Source organism: Nicotiana tabacum, chromosome 15, assembly GCF_000715075.1.
Source record: "Nicotiana tabacum cultivar K326 chromosome 15, ASM71507v2, whole genome shotgun sequence".
Lineage (NCBI taxonomy): Eukaryota > Viridiplantae > Streptophyta > Magnoliopsida > Solanales > Solanaceae > Nicotiana > Nicotiana tabacum.
This window is the reverse complement of record NC_134094.1, coordinates 88,334,750-88,353,744: the sequence shown is the minus strand read 5'-3', so window position 1 is coordinate 88,353,744 and position 18,995 is coordinate 88,334,750.

The window sequence follows — 18,995 nt, the reverse complement described above, 5'->3', positions numbered from 1 at the left end:
TTCTCAAGCTCATGCAATACCAACCATAAAATACCTCAATCATCCGCTAAGCTCGCATCCATTCTCTTGATAGTTAAGTCAACTTTCTCAACTAGATTCAAATTCAAATCTCAACACATACACCCGTTGGTAGAAAAGAAACTCTCCACTCAACATTACAAGGAACACACCTACGTAGATTACTCGCAGGAGATAACTCACCTGCTTAGCCTCAAATTAGCATCTTGTTATACCCTTTTGTAGCCATAATTACTACGCAATCACTAAATCTTTCTGAATCCAAACTCATTAACAAGACATGAGAATTTAATTTGTCCCACAATTTAACAACGTGAAAAATCTTTCAACAGACTCATAACTCAAGACTATATGTCATATCAAGACAGAAATTAAGCACCCAATAGTCCTTTTCACATCCCAAATAAACTCTTCCCGTAATATTCAAGCCATCTGGACACATCCCGCAGTCACATCATACTCATCATATGGTCACCCAACCACTCATTGAGCCACAATTCCACTAGTAGGGACACTACCAGACTTATAAGTCCAAAAATATGTGCTCACATAACTGAAACTACCGAGCCTATGCTGCGGTCCTAACCGAGCCTCAAGTCCTCCATACTAGCCCATCATCAGCACACCGAAATCACATATCGCACCTCATTCGTGGAATCACAAACCGTCGACGTACAACTGATACTGAACGCTCACATGCGCACACGAATGCGTGGAAGGAATTCAAAGAGTTATGTTTCAAGTTGAATCAATTTCGCACGATAAGGAAAGAAAGATGAGAAATTATCTTAAATGCCCTATAGCCTCTCGAAGATAAGTATGGACGTCATCATACCGATCCACAAGACTCTACTAGACACTTGCTCATGACTTGTAGAACCTATGAACCTAGGGCTTTGATACCAACTTGTCACGGCCCAAAATCTAACTAGTCGTGATGGTACCTAACCTCACCCGCTAGGTAAGCCAAATAACAACAATCTGATTCAATTAATATTTAACTGACTCTAATACACTCCCCAAGGACTGGTAGTACAAATCATAAGCTTCTAAAATTAGAATTTACATAACTGGAGTGAATTAAAAATACGTCATATGTCTGAAATATACATGAACAGATTAAAAATTCTAAATCTACCATGAACAAGAGGCAGCAATGACTGGAATGCAGGTACATCTTCAGATCCAGCTCCCGCCGTACGCAGCAACATCAGAATCAGAAATCTGCATGCAAAGTGCAAAAGTGTAGTATGAGTACAACTAACCCTATGTACTCAATAAGTAACAAACCTAACCTTAGGTTGAATGTAATGACGAGCTTGTACCAAGGTCAGAGTCCACACCAATAACCAATAACATCTCATAACAATACAATTTAAAGGAGCACAAGTAATAACTCAATAATAACATGCTCAGCTCGTATACAGTTCTAGAAAATAAACATTTCCTTTTCAAGTATAATAGTAAATACTCAATTCTTTCACCAAAAGTCACCGAAATATGAGTAAGTCTGAGATCTGTGATTTTTCTCAAAAATTTTAGTGACAGATAAGAAATTTCATTATCAGATGGCATGAGAAAAAATACTTCTTTATGCCTGCATATCAAGTATGCATGTCTAATGCAATGCAGCACAATGATGAACTCATGTACTCACACTCTCAGAGTACTCAATCACTCAGTACTGTATATGGCCAATCCAACCCAGGGGAAGATCCATCCCATATATATATACATAATAACTGATATCCAGTCACTCAGTATTGTACAGGGCTAATCCAGCCCACGAAACTCCATCCCACACATAATAAATGATTCGGGCAGGATCCATGCCTAGGGAAATTATAAATAAATAAGGCAACTCCATTCCCTAGGAAGTCCATCCCAAATATAATATCATATGCGCTCAGTGTGAGGGGTGCAGACTCCGGAAGGGCTTCTTCAGCCCAAGCGCTATAATAAGCCAATCTGGCTTGCTACGACGTGCAACCCGATCCCATAATAATAAAGCCTATAAGGCCTGCTACGGCGTGCAACCCGATCCATATATATGGCCTATTGCGGCGTGCAACTCGTTCCTATAAATATCCTCACAATCAGGCCCTCAACCTCACTCAATCACCAATCACTCCAGTCTCTCGGGCTCACATTGTCATGAAACTAGCCCAAAATGATGATATGATGTATGAACAAATAACAACAGAGATTGAGATATGATATGTAATGAATGAATATGACTAAGTATGAAATTATAGTTTAAACATATAATTCGACAGTAGAAATAACCTCAGTGGGTCCCAATAATACCAGCATTTTCCTAAGCATGATTTCTAACACGAGTTACAGCTCAAGTTTTCCCATGAATTCTCACTCAAAAATCGCCTCAACCCGTGTTGAAAATGTCCAAAAATGGCAAAATCTCGGGACCCTATGTTTTTGTACACTGTCCAGAGGTTCCGCTTTTGTGGAAAAATTAACCGCATCTGCAGTTCCGCTTTTGCGGAAAAATTAACCGCATCTGCGGTTCCGTTTTTGCGGAAAATCTACCGCTTCTTCGGTTTCGCTTAACTTCCCTTGCCTCCGCTTCTGCGACCTTGGTGTCGCTTCTGCAGACTCGATTCTGTGAGGCTCCGTCCGCTTCTGCGGACCTTACGCTTCTGCGATCAACAAGCTGCTTCTGCGGCTTTGCAGATACGGCAAAAGCTCTGCACCTTCGCACCTTCCCCGACCCCTCGCCATGCGACTTCTGCGATGATCATCTCACTTCTGCGAGCTCGCATCTGCAAGCAAAATTTTGCAGGTGTGATTGCACCTAAAGGCCAAACTTTCCAGATTTTGTTTTCCTTAAGTACAAATTTGATTCATTAATCATTCAAAACTCACCCGAGACCCCCGGGACCTCAACCAACTATACCAACAAGTCCTAAAATATTATACGAACCTAGTCGAGACCTCAAATCACATCAAACAATGGTTAAATCACGAATCGTACCCCAATTCAAGCCTAATGAAAACTAACAAATTCCAACTTATACATTCGATGCCGAAACCTATCAAATCAAGTCCGATTGACCTCAAATTTTGCACACAAGTCATAAAAGACATAACAGACCTATTCCAATTTTCAGAAATGGATTCCGACCGCGATATCATAAAGTCAACTCCTGGTCAAACTTTCAAATCTTCCATTTCCTAATTTCGCCATTTCAAGCCAAAATCAACTACGGACTTCTAAATAATTTTGCGGACACACTCTTAAGTCCGAAAGTACCATACGGAGATATTGAAATCATCAAAACTCTATTCCGTAGTCGTTTGCACAAAAGTCAAACTTCGGTCAACCATTTTCATTTAAGCTTCTAACATGAAATTTATTCTTTTGAACTAATCACGAAACACCTAAAAATCAAAACCGATGATTCACAGACGTCAATACATCATATGAAGTTATTCAAGACTTCAAATAGTTTACAGGAGCGTAAATGTTTAAAATGACAAGTCGGGTCGTTTCACATACTCATGAAAATCAAAATGTGTTTTATTTACAATTTCACTAGGTTCACATATCTCCCCACTAAAATTCAACACATTTCTAGCCTTCCAAATTTGCCACATGATTGAAATAATTAGTTAATAAGTTCTATAGATTTAGGATATTTATTAGCATTAATAAAAGCATCATACCACCACGCAGTAAAATTTAAAGTATTATTTATAGCATGTTTGGTCAAGCTTCTCAAAACCTAGAAGCATTTTTTTATTTTTAAAAAAGGGTCCATTTTTTAAAGTTAAAGTATTTGACCAAGCTTTTGGAGGAAAAAAAAAGTACTTTTGAGTAGAAGCAAAAATAATTTTGGAGAAGCAGAAAAAAATAGTTTCTCTCCAAAAGTATTTTTTTGAAAAGCACTTTTGAGAAAAATACACTTAGAAGCACTTTTTAAAAGCTTGGCCAAACACTAATTGCTACTTAGAAGTACTTTTGAAATTAATTAGTCAAACACAAACTTCTTCTCACCAATAGTACTTTTGAGAAAATATACTTCTTAAAATAAGTTGATTTTAAAAGCTTGGCCAAACAAGCTATAAGTTAGGCCAATTAATAGGACTCAACTTCCAAACTAACTGAGCTTTATGACATTTAAAAAGCATATGATCAATAGTTTCATTTTCTAAGCCACATACCTTACATACACCACATACATGATTTAAACGTTGAGAAATAATACAATTAACATGTAGCACATTCAAAATACATTTCCTAATATAATTTTTATATTTGTTGTTAATGTTCAGAGATCTTAAGAACTCCCAAAATGCTTTTGAAAAAGAGTGATGGCTAGATTGGGGTCTAGCATTGTTAACCTTCTTACATCTTGCAATTTCCTTAGCTAAATGATAACCCGATTTAACATCATAATTATCTGGCCTAGAGTGATGCCAAATAATTCTATCCAAAGAGCCCGTAGTAGAGATTGGGACAAATAAAATTGCATTATCATCGATACAAAACAAATTCTGAAGATCTTGCAACTTCCAAGTATGCTTCTGTTGATCAATAATGTCATTAAATCGTAACTCTGTATTCACTTGCGTATGATAATGTTGGGGTCTAAATCCACTAGAATTAGGAATCCAAGGATCAATCCTGTCACGACCCGAATTTCCCTCTGTAGGATGTCGTGATGGCACCTAGTCTCTACGATTAGGTAAGCCTAATACGTACTGTATTAATAACAATTTTTAACCAAACAACTATTAAACATGAACCAAATTTTTTTATATAAAGCCAACAATCCCAAGTAGATATACAATATCCCAAAACCGGTAGTACAAGTCATAAGCTCTACTGAGTTTACTAGAAAATTGTCTAAGTACAAATATTTCTGAATAGAAATAAACAGTACAAAGTAAAATTTCAGAAGGTGACTCTGAGGCCTGCGAACGCGACGACATATATACCTTGAAATCTCCACAGCAATACTCGATCAGCTATCTAATGATCAACAAGCTTCGAAGTACCTGGATGTGCACAAAAATGTGCAACAAGCGTAGCATGAGTACACCACGACAACACCTAGTAAGTATCAAGACTAACATCAGTGGAGTAGTGACGAGGGGCACTCAAGATACCTACTAGACATAGTAACCTGTACAAGTATGAATGTGAAACTAACAGGGAACAATATCAATATAAATCTAAGCATGGTAAAAACAACAAAAGAATACTTGCAATAGAAAGCTAGAAGCAACAATTAGCAACAAGGAACAAACAGATAATAACATCGTAGAGTAAGCTGAATACAGCTGAAGTCCAGTGAAACCAAGTAAGGGAAAGCTTGCAACAACCCAATAAACCACCGCTTTCACTCAAGATTTTTACAAGAATTTTCCTGAAGTACCACACCTCAAAGTCATAAATCACGGGTCCCAATCACGAATCTGAATAACTTGGCATCTTGTGCCCACATTACAAACTACAACTGCACGGACAACTCACGTGTTGCACGGATAATTCACGTGCCAATACCATAAATGCCTCATATCTACACGGATTACTCATGTGCCAAGTGTTCTATCACAACTCGAGTCAAAAAGTAAGAGCCGAGACAATGAATGGCGCATAGGAATTAACACAGCAAAACGTAAAATGTAAGACTCACACAAGATAGGCACACCACTACACAAATATCATCAATAACAATGCTCCTAGGCCATCACAAATCATCCCCGACATATCCCCCTTGTCTCGATGGGTGCGCAACAATAAAGTAAATGTCTGCCTTGTCTCGCCACACACGCATAATAATATTCCCGAATTGTCTCGCCACATGTGCAAACCCATATATATATATATAGACCGCTTTGTCACGCCATATAATAATAATAATAATAATAATAATAATAATAATAATAATAATAATAATAATAATAATAATAATAATAATAATAATAATAATAATAATAATAATAATAATAATAATAATAATAATAATAATAATAATAATAATAATAATAATAATAATAATAATAATAATAATAATAATAATAATAATAATAATAATAATAATAATAATAATAATAATAATAATAATAATAATAATAATAATAATAATAATAATAATAATAATAATAATAATAATAATAATAATAATAATAATAATAATAATAATAATAATAATAATAATAATAATAATAATAATAATAATAATAATAATAATAATAATAATAATAATAATAATAATAATAATAATAATAATAATAATAATAATAATAATAATAATAATAATAATAATAATAATAATAATAATAATAATAATAATAATAATAATAATAATAATAATAATAATAATAATAATAATAATAATAATAATAATAATAATAATAATAATAATAATAATAAATCGAACCACACGTGCCCATATGCCACAACTTTTCCTCAAAACAATTCCAATACCACAACCATATATATCCCTCGACTCAACAATACTGAGTACAACAACAACAATAATAACATGGGAGTACGACAAGTAAATCAACACAAGAATTACTAAACACAAAGAATGGAAGAACGAGCTCACAATGAAAGACATAACAAGTAATAATGGTTTCAAATAAGAATAACTCAACAATAAGAGGTAACATATAACAATGACTTCAAATAGGGATAAGTCAATAATGGAAGAGATAACAATAACTTCAATTAAGGATAATTAACTATTTAAGTGATAACATGGTAATAAAAGAGACAACAATTTCAATTAAGACATATAAGAGTATATTTAGCAATGGAGGGTATAACATGATAAGGTAACTTCATTTTAATGTACATAAGAATCTAAGAGTCTAAATCAGTCAAATTCCCACATATAAGTCGTGTACACACTCGTCTCCTCATGTACCCGTCTTTCACATAGATTAAATAGCGCAAACAAACCAATCCCTATGGGTAGAGGTGTACAAACCGAACCGAAAAACCGCACCAAACCAAAAAATCAAACCAAACCGATTAAAAAACCCGACTTGGTTTGGTTTGATTTGGTTTGATATTGAGTAAAAAAACCCGAACCAACCCAACATATAAATATATAATTTTTATATATACTTTTAAGATTTTATATAGAATTTTCTTTAAAAAATGTCTAGAAATATTTGGGATTCTCTTGTGGGATATAAATTTTAATAGAATATGAAGTGCTCCATATTTATTGACCTTAAATAATGTGTTGTATGATCACTCTCTTATCAAGTGTTAGTGAAATGCGTCTATATCTTTATTCTTCCATATTCATATCATATGTTAAGATCTATTAAATTCTTATATCTTTTTCGAATGTGAAATGATTATTAATATTTATGTATCATATTGATTTTTATGTTTAATTACTAAATTCGGTTAACCTGAAAGTGTACATCAATGAAATATTATTGCCAGACGACTAAAAAAATAACTATTATGTGTCGTTAATAGAATTCTCCCATAAGAATATTTTAATCAATAATATGTTTGTCATTTTTTTATATTTTTACTAAATATATATTTACTTATAAAATATTTAACAAGGTAAGATTGAAATAATATTTAAGTAACAAAAAATCCGAAAACCCGACAAAATCGAACCAATCCAAACCGATATAGTTGATTTGGTTTGGTTTTGATAAAAACCGAACCAACCATGTCCATGTACACCCCTACCTACGAGCTAGTTCCCCCATGCGAAGTTAAGCAAGATACTTACCTCAAAATCCCTCAATCAATATTCTAAAACAGCTTTCCCTTTACAATCCCCCTCCACTAGACTCAAATCTAACCAAAATTGACTCAATAACATCAGATAATGCAAGAAAAATAAATTCCAATAATTAAAGCTATTATCTTTACTCAATTCCTCAAAAATCAACTAAAGTCAACCTCGGGCCCGTCCGGTCAAAATTTGGGACCAAGGGTATATTCCAGCTACCCATAACCTCACAAGTCTATACATGTGTTTTGTTTCAAAATCCGAGTCCAAATCGACTCTCAAAACTCAAATTCTCATTTTTCAAAACATAGACAAAGTTTCACAAAATTTTACTTTGATTCTCATAATTTTGATGTTAAAACTCACATATAATCATGAAAAATAGTTGAAAATTGAACAAAATCACTTATCCAATGATTGTAGCTGAAAATCCCTCTTCAACATTGCCTCATACCGAGTCTAGAGTTCAAAAATATAAAAATGAGACGAAAAATATCGCCCCTCAGCTTTTTGTCCAGCCGCAGGTGTCGCAAATATGACTTGGGGTTCGCAAATGCGAACCCCGCAAATACGAGAAAATAATCGCAAAAGCAAAAACCTCTCCCATCCCTACTATCATCGCAGATGCGGTGAATAGTTCACAATTGCGAACATGGGACACTTCGTAAATGCGACCATCAAGATTGTAAATGCGAACAAGATTACCTAGGCCACCCCATCGCAAATGCGAACACTGGGTTCGCAAATGCAAACCTAGAAGACTTAGCCTAATATCGCAAATGTGACATATATCTCGCAAATGCGAAACCGCAATACCTAATCACACCAGCAATTTTCAAAACTCTTCCAAACATTCCAAAATGCGTCCGAAACTCACCCGAGCCCTCGGTGTCGCGACCCAAAATCTAATTAAGGATCGTGATGGAGCCAGACACCGCTGTGAGGTAAGGCAACACTAAATAGTTAATTTAGCTCTCATTTAACAATTATTTTTGAAATCATAATTTCCTTTGAATAAATAATGAAAGATAGACTTTACAGAATAAAAAAAAATAATGTTCTTAACAATTTCAACACTGAACAACCTGTAATCACCCTAAAATCCGGTGTCACAAGTGCATGAGTATCAACTAGGAGAATAAATTAAATACATCATCCGTTCGAAGTACAAATTGGACAGGAAAGAAAAATACAAATACTCTGACGAAGGCTTTGCTGGCTGTGGATCATAGCATAAGATGCAACTCACCTAAGTCCCCGTATTGACCATGCCGCTGCGCCCACGAGGCCACTAGGCATACATGTGCATGTACAACAAAATGTACAGCAAGTGTAGTATGAGTACGAAAATAACGTGTACCTAGTAAGTATCCAGACTAACCTCGAAGAAGTAGTGATGAGAGATCGACTCCGACACTTACTATGGCCAACAATAATATACCGATAATATAACTAATCATGGATTTTATAAAATGACTGTAACTCAATAACATGGAACAAGTAAACAATTCTTTTGTTAATAGGAGGTTTCCAAATTTATTTTCATCATTTATCAATTTATCTCATGCCAATGAGGAAATATCATTTATTATAAATGTCGAAGCAATCAATTCAATCATGCGCAAATCATGTCGAGGTCGTACGACTCGGTCCAACATAATATTTAAATTGTGCATTGTCGAGGGTCGAACGACGCGAACCATAGATGCATCTATTTAATATGCCGAGACGTTCGACCCGCTCCACAAAAGATAAACACATTCAACTCAAACCGACGCCCAACGCTCCGAAACTCGTCATAAATTGAGAAATTTCATAAATATATATACTCACATACTCATTATAATCCTATTTACAATAATTCTCAACTCCGTTCGAAAAGTCGATAAAAATCACCCTCTGGCCCACGTACCTGGATTTCAAAAATTTTCAACGATAAACTTTACCCATAACCCCACGAACTCAAATATATAATTTATTTCCAATTCAATGCCCAAATTCTTGGTCAAAGTCCAAAAATACCAAATTCTAGGTTTTCTACGAAAACCCCATAATTTTTACTAATTTGCATGCTTAAATCTTCATAGAATCCATGTATTTAACTTATAATAAGTGGGAATCACTTATCTAGTGTAGCTTGATAAAAATCTCCCTTTGGAGCTCTCCAATATCGCCCCAACCAAGTGAGAAATGAGAGAAGAAGAGCTAAATCTCGCACTTAAAATCATTCTGCCCAGCGCCAATTCCGCACCTGCGGAACAGTAGCCGCACCTGCAGCTTTGCAGGTGCGAGACCCCTTCCACTTCTGTGCCTTCTTCTGCTTCTACGCTTAACCCTTCGCTTCTGTACTTGCGCAGATGCGGCCAAAAATCCGCACATGCGGTCCTTCACCTCGACGACCTGCTCCCCTTCTGCGCCCTCTGCACCTGCAGCCAAAACCTCGCAGGTGCGGTTACACCAGATGACAGCAACCCTCAGCCCTTCTTCCAAGTCCCAACTCGATACGTTTACCATCTGGATTCCACCCGAGGCCCTCCGGACCTCAACCAATTATACCAACACGTACCAAAGCACATTACGAACTCAGTCGAGCCTTCAAATCACATCATACAACATCGAAATAACGAATCGCAATCCAATTCACTTAATGAACTTTAGAAATTCCAACTTCTATATTCATTGCCAAAACCTATCATATCATGTCCGATTGACCTCAAATTTTGCATACAAGTCACATTCGACATTACGAACCTAGTCCAACTTTTGAAATCGGAATCCGACCCCGATATCAAAAAGTTCACTTCCGGTCAAACTTCTTAAAAACCTTCAAATTTCTAACTTTCGCCAAATGACCCCAAAATGACCTACGGACATCCGAATCCACTTTCAGACGCGCTCCCAATACATGAATCGACATACAGAGCTATTCCCAGTCTTGGAATCCCAAATGAACATTGATAACATTGAAATGCACTTCAACCCAAATTTATAAAATTGTTTCAAAATGCCAACTTCCACAATAGGCGCCGAAATGCACCCGGGTCATCCAAAACCCGATCCAGACATACGCCCAAGTCCAAAATCATCATACGAACCTTTTAGAACCTTCAAATCCCGTTTCCGAGGTCGTTTATTCAAAAATCCAACCTTGGTCAATTCTTCCAACTTAAAGCTTCCGAAATGAGAATTTTCTTTCCAAATCGTCTCTTAAATTCCGAAATTAAATTTCGACCACGCGTACAAGTCATAATACCTGAAGTGAAGCTGCTCGTGGCCTCAAACTGCCGAACGATGCGCTAGATCTCAAAATGACCGGTCGGGTCGTTACATTCTCTCCAATTTAAATATACTTACAAGCCTCTGAGGGCATCCCATCATATCATCTCGGCCACTGTGGGCAAATCATTAACGTATACCAGCTGATCAGGTGGTGGTGCGTATATAACACCATAAACTTTTCCCAATCCCATATACATATAATATACGCATATATAACGTCATCTGGTCATGGGTCAATGTACATGTATAAATGAATAAAATGCATATGAAATACGTTAATAAGATTTCTCAGAATGTCAAAAGATCATTATTCCTTTGATTAAAATCAGGAAATAAACTTTATCAACTTACGTATTTTTCTGAGACCCATGAACATATGATAAAATAATAAGATGCATGGGGAATCAGGAATATAGACACCCCTAGTATTTCTATGAATAGAGTAATCTATGAAATTTGCGTATTTTACTCATTTTATTTGTATCATTTGGATAATGCCAAAAAGAAAGAAGGGATAAACTTAACATACCTGAGCCGATTCTCTTGACAATCCCTCTAATACACGTTAATTGCGACAAAACACGTGACGACAAGATCAGAGTAGGAAAGAATCCGTATGATATTCTTGAGAAAGATTGCACCGTACTCCCTTATAATTGCAAAATCTCACGTTACTTAAGATGCTATGAAATCTCACGTTTTTGAATTCCTTAAGATCCATGAAAGCTCACGGTATTGAATTCTTGAAGATCTATGACAGCTCACGTTATTGAATCCTTTTGAAAACGATGTGCGTTAGTTGCAGCCCGTGATTTTACTCTTAAAAGATATGTAACAATCTTTCATTTTTTTAGATTTGTGGCCCCCACTTTTGGGATGACTTAGCCAACAATATTCATCTAACTTTGCTGCCTATTTATGAACTTTAAGAGTCATCATTCCCATAAGGTAAGGCTGCCACGTTAATGCCTTAATCTTTATCCAAAGACTTTAAGTTAATCTTACCACCAAAATCATTAAGTAACCCAATTATCCACATAATTAAGAAGTATCTCAACTTACTTAAAATACTACTCACTTTTAACATACCTTATACACCTTACTATCATGGTCATGTAGTACCTTGTATGGCAATAGTCCATAAATACCGGATATTATAGATCAGACCATATTTTATCTCAAAATGTTAAACTTCAACGAAATTTATTTTCTTCGATTTGTTTACCCTTTCACCTTCACGATTTTACTCATCACTTATTTGAAATAGCATAATGCTTATAATCTCAAAATAATCTCATTCCCGAACTTACGTCGATTAACTTACGACGAAACTTTAACATACGAAAATACGGGATGTAAAATTATTCCCCCCTTTGGAACATTTGTCCTCGAATGTCGACTGATGCACTTATCATTATCATAACCTATAGTTCTTGTGAATACTTTAGTACTCTTCTTTCCATCTAGGCAACTATTCTGTGAATAAATCCAAGGGCCAGGGAATTCCTCCCTTTAGGCCTCTTTCTCACACCATGACTTGTGGTCGGAATCCTTTCAATCTCGTAATTGTTGTTACTTTTTATCATGCAGCCTGTACGATTCTGACCTTGTAAATGTGCCTATGTGACTCTTCTCTCCTTTTTCCTCCAGCTTTTAGTCAATCTTCAGGCCTCACTTTGGGAACATATACAGAACTTGACAAGATGTCCCTCTGGGAATCTATAGGTGCACTGAAGTTCTTTGCTCGTTACTTTGTCAAACTTATGACTATTGCTATATCTTGATTCCTAGCCCCGGTTATCCATCCGCGTGAATTTATTGCATCTAGGTAGGTCATACTATACCATAACTCTTACTTCGACTTATCGTTACTGAGGCCTACTACCAAACTCCAGGCTATTCTCGTTGCTTATCCTATATGTATATATCTAAGTCCTTTAACACTTTTTCATTACTGTTCATCTTAAGACTGATGGCCCAATCTCATCTCATACTTTGTAACTTTTATCTATCCATTATTGATTCACCTCAATGTTGACCTACAATCCACCATTGATAACTTGAAACTTCTTACGTAATACATTGTCGCTAGGGCTTACGTCTCATCAGGGAATATCTGAAGTGGCTTGCCTAATCCACCTAGGGGCGATACTATACTTTAATAACCATATTTCATAGCATCCCAATGTGATTCTCCTTACGAGGGTAATTTAATCCTGTACAATTCATCAAATCATTACTCAATCGAAGGCCCAAACATCATCCTTTATCTATCACAATTACACCCTTATTCTATTACCAGGGCAACATTCCATCTCTTTTAAATTCTACTAGTCTTAGACTCATTTGAGTATATTCAGGCTATACTGAGCTCTCTATAATTCTTGTTCTCATGGGCTTAATCCCGAGGACTCATCCCTTCTCGTCACCTTCTCACTTGCCTTTTCTTCTCCTTACTCTTGTCTTCCTAAAACCTTGTCGCTTTACTATACTTTAGCTTGCGACCTACAAATATCTATTTATGTTACTCACAACCTTCCTTCAACTTTCTTACACCATAGATTTCCTTGTGTTATTATCGATCATCAAGCGAGACATCACATCGTCTCTAACTCTTCTTTACTTTCTTGACTAGGCCTCTCGATACCTAGAAACCATAGGCTGGAAGATATGCCACTGATGACGCTGCTACCATACCTGGATACTGAATCCCAACACTTCTAGCCTTCTATCAGCAGTATGGATTATTCGCAACCTTCTGCATTTGGGTATCTCGTACGTTGTTCACCCTTACCTTATTTACCTTAAAATCCCGCATCACATTTTCTATCTCTTTCATGACCTTGCTTTCACACAGGTATAATTCACATCCACAACTTGAAGCTCTATTATAATACTTGCACCTATGGTGCATACACAATCCGGTGGGAGCTTCATACTGACTTCTTATGAGGTTGGTACTTTAATAACTGGCTCTAACATAGGGCAGTTATAGAATATGGTTGTTGTACTATCTCTCTTGTACCTCTGATATTACAAGTGATTCTACAATGTTCTCAGTCATGATGTCTAAAATTTTCTGGGTCCAATAATCAGACTCCTGATTTACTTCGTTGATGTAACTCTTTAGTTTCCTCTCCCTTCTGATCAACCTTTATGTAGCCTTAAGCTATCTTCCGATCTGCTGCTCATTGTATTAGTTATTACTTTAGCCTTTCATAGACGCTATGGAATATCCGTGATACCATCATCTAATAATTCAATCCCTTGTCTATGACCTGGACTCAATTCTTTCTTTAAACTTATACTAGAGTCTTCTATGGCTGTATGATTGTCAACATATATGCTGCATGGATAATAGTCCGAAATCTTGAGTGCATTCATAACGTAACTCACTCTGGATCATTGATCGAATAATTCCTTTCATTTCTTCTCAACTTTCTTTAAATGTAAGATATTACCTTTCCTGGTCTTTCTGCCCCTTGTTGCGTGCATACTTAGCTTATCTTAGTTCTCACACATGCCAGAGTTTTCATGCAACTCATATGATCTCGAATCCCACTTTTGATTTTTACTTCCCATTCATTAGCCACGGTAGATGCCACTTTCTTATGGAGTGCATACAATGTTGTAGTGAGACTGCTTTTACATGACCATTTCTCCTTCAAGTTACCATGTTTAGGTTGATGCCTTCTTCCTTATTTCCTTAGCTAGTCTTTCGTTGTAGTACTTAGGGAGGACCCTCTGACTCTTGTAAAGCTGCGAGCTTATTACATCGTAAACTCGACGGTTTTTTTTTGATGTCCTTCCTCGTCTATAATTATCCGTAGTTACTTACCTCCACGCCCTTGTGATTGTAGGGTTGCTTCTGAATTGATATTTTGACTGTATTTCTAGTGGCACTCTCTTTTATTTCCATAACACCAATACGGTACCTTTAACTACCCCAACTCCTATCTGAATATTTCCCAAGGATCACGATATCATTATCTGTGAGACTGAATTAACTATGTTAGGGTTCACTATGTTTATCTTGCATGATCTGCTGATTTGTCTGTATCCTCTTGTCTAGCCACAACTAGGCTCTTCCTGAATCAACTACTAACTACTCGTTGGCCCATTCTCATATCAATATTCTGCGTAATCTTTCTTAGGTTATTTTCGTATGTCTCGCACATGCTCCTTATTTATCAATAACATATTGGGCACGAACCCTTACTTTCTCTCCTTGACATCGTGTTTGCATAATGTTCTGGAATCGTAACATATTCGTAGGCTTTGAATATGTGCAATCTCATCCCTTTCTCATTTTTATCGCATTCATCCTTTACCATTCCATAGTTACTAGAACCATTTAATTCTGACTGTATGCCACATCACTCCATGTTCCCCCCTTTAGGGGAGTACTAAGAATTGGAGCTACGACGATCTACGTATAGATGTTTTACCTTTTCATCATTGGCATCTTTTCACATCATCGATGATCCTTACTCACCTCGCGGTAATCCTTATATACCAAGGATAACAAAATTCCTCACTCGCGGGGGTGACACTTAGTGTAACAGGCATATACAGTCCCTTAAGCTTAACTTTGCTCACCTTTCTTGCTTTAGGGAAGCGTCTTCCTGAATGACCTTTAAAGGGTATTCTTCTATCCTCCATTCTATTATCGCCGGGATGCAATCTCTGAAATTGTCATGATGCCGACTATTACTCAGTCCCTAGTTCATGTTTAGTTTATCTTGTTCACCAGCCCATACTGATTTCTATTATTCTCGGGTCTAACCTTTCCTTCTGGTAATCACGTTAGAGTCACAAACTTATTTCTCAAAATGAGGATATGACTTTATGGCCTATACTCTTTTATTGTCTCAAGGCCTGTCACCTCTCGTCCTTTCCTTCACTTGACTATAGACTCTATAATACTGTCATCTATTTTATCTACCATTGTCATCCATGTATCACATCTTACTCATAATGCTTCATTAACTCTCTTCTTATTTTCCGCTAACATTTATGTCTATCACTTTATTCTGAAAGCTCGAACAAGACATTCTTTTGCTTTTAGCTCCCTTTGCTCCATCTACTAGCTCTTCGGGTTGCCTAACATTCTTTGTCCACTAGGAACGGGAGCTACACTAAGGTAATATTTATCCCTTCAAGGCTTCCAGTGCCTATCTTTGTAGTATTCATATCTAGCTGTACTATTTTAGAGTGCACCCTATGGGTGTCTCACAAAGAGATCTATTAGCACATTTGTAATATCCCTTCGGAAATGTCAACTAACGCTAACAATCCATCTACCATTTTGGGTTACCCTAACCCCAGCTAGATCCTAATATCCTGCCTCCTCTTATACTACTTTTGTTAGTCCCCATAGGGCACAAATGAGATGGGTGTGGCCAATTGTACATACCTCAGTTATTGTTGAAGGTAACTCAAAATGCTTATATTTCTCTTCCTGAATTGTAAATACTGATAATCTTCATTAACTGGGTGCCTCGTACCCTTCTTCACCTTGCTTCTTTTATTTGTTTCGAACTTGTATCTATCTTCTGAATCTCTCATTGCCTTTCACCATAGGGGTGGATAGATATTCTTGCCTTAAGGCTCCTTATCAAGAGGCTTACACATATTAGTACACACATGATCTGTTGAAGACCTCTCATTTACTCATCATAAGCATCATGAAAAATCAAGTTCCTCTGACTCAACTCTTCCACAACTATATCTCTTACCAACCGTATTTCTAGATGTAGGCATCGTCGTATTATGAATAAGATAGAGTTTAGGTAATTGAGTTCTTACAACTAAGCTCTACCACACGATCTAGAGTAAGAAGAAAGACTGACAGTCCTAAATGCCATGTAGCCTCCCACTTATAAGTGTGGTGCACAACATACCCATAAACAAGACTCTACTAGACACGCCTTGTAGACTCCCCAGGACAGAACTGCTCTGATACCACTTTTGTCACGACCCAAACCGATGGACCGCCTTACTCAACCGAGTACCAACATTACATATCATTCTTATCATACTTTCATTGGAAAATGTGCCAAACGGTCCGTCATGGGTTAACCAGAATAAACATAAGGGAATACTCAATATAAGACGACCCAATCTGACATAAAAACTTATACATGTGACATAAGGCCTATAATACCAAAATTACACTGAACATAGGCTGATAAGGCGTACAATCTTTCACGTACACGACATATGTCTACAAGCCTCTAAGGATACATAAATGTCATAAAGGTCGGGATAGAGCCCTGCCATACCAATCAACACATGTCCTAATCATACTGACCAATAGCAACTCCAGAGCAAATGGAGCGCACCAACATCTTCCGCTGAGCTGATAGCCTACTTGGAGGACTCTCGACCTGTCTATCGGGACCTGCGGGCATGAAACGCGAGGGACGTCAATACAAATAATATACCGAGTATGTAAGGAATGAAAACCAGTAAACAATAGGCATGAGAAAAACATGGAGTAAAAGACTGGATATGTATGTCTGAATAACTCTGTGAATTATTAATATTTACAATGTCATGCATATGCATATAAATATCATACCATGCTTAGGTATATGCGTTCATAACATCATCAAGCCTCTGAGGGCATCCCATCATATCATCTCGGCCACTTTTGGCAAATCATCAACACATACCAGCTGATCAGGTGGTGGTGCGTATATAACGCCATAACCTTTTCCCATATCCCATATACATATAATATACACATATATAACGCTATCTGGTCATGGGTCAATGTATATGTATAAATGAAAGGAATGTATATGAAATACGTTAATAAGATTTCTCAGAATATCAAAAGATCATTATGCCTTTGATTAAAAAATCAGGAAATAAACTTTATCAACTTACGAATTTTTCTAAGAATCATGAACAAATGATAGAATAATAAGACACATGGGGAATCAAGAATATAGACATCCCTAGTATTTCTATTAATAGAGTCATCTATGAAATTTGCGTATTTTACTCGTTTCATTTGTATCATTTGGATCATGTCAAAAAGAAAGAAGGGATAGCCTTAATATATCTGAGTCGATTCTCTTGACAATCCCTCTAATACACGTCAATTGTGACAAAACACGTGACGGTAATATCGGAGTAGGAAAAAATTCGTATGATATTCTTGAGAAAGATTGCACCGTACTCCCTTATAATTGTAAAATCTCAAATTTTTGAATTCCCGAAGATCCATGAAAGCTCACGGTATTGAATTCTTGAAGATCTATGGAAGCTCACGTTATTGAATTCTTTTGAAAATGTTGTGCCTTAGTTGCAGCCCATGATTTTATTCTTAAAAGATATGTAGCAATCTCTCATTTTTTTAGATTTGTGGGCCCCCACTTTTGGGATGACTTAGACAATAATATTCATCTAATTTTGCCACCTATTTATGAACTTTAAGAGTCACCATTCCCATAAGGTAAGGCTGCCATGTTAATGCCTTAATCTTTATCCAAAGACTTTAAGTTAATCTTACTACCAAAATCATTAAGTAACCCAATTATCCATATAATTAAGAATTATCTCAACTTTCTTAAAATACTACTCACTTTTAACATACCTTATACGCCTTACTATCATGGTCATGTAGTACCTTATATGGCACTAGTCCATCTATACCGAGTATTATAGCTCGGACCGTATTTTATCTCAAAATGTCAAACTTCGACGAAATTCATTTTCTTCGATTTGCTTACCCTCTCACCTTCACGAATTTACTCATCACTTATTTGAAATAGCATAATTCTTATACTCTCAGATGGGTATGCTTATACTTATCACCCCGGGTGTGTTTCAGATGAGTTTCAGCTGGTTTTTATAGTTTTGGACAGGTCTGTTTCTGGTGTCTCGCACCTGCGACATCTTGGATTGCAGGTGCGGCTCCGCTTCTGTGTGAGCTTGGTCGCTTCTACG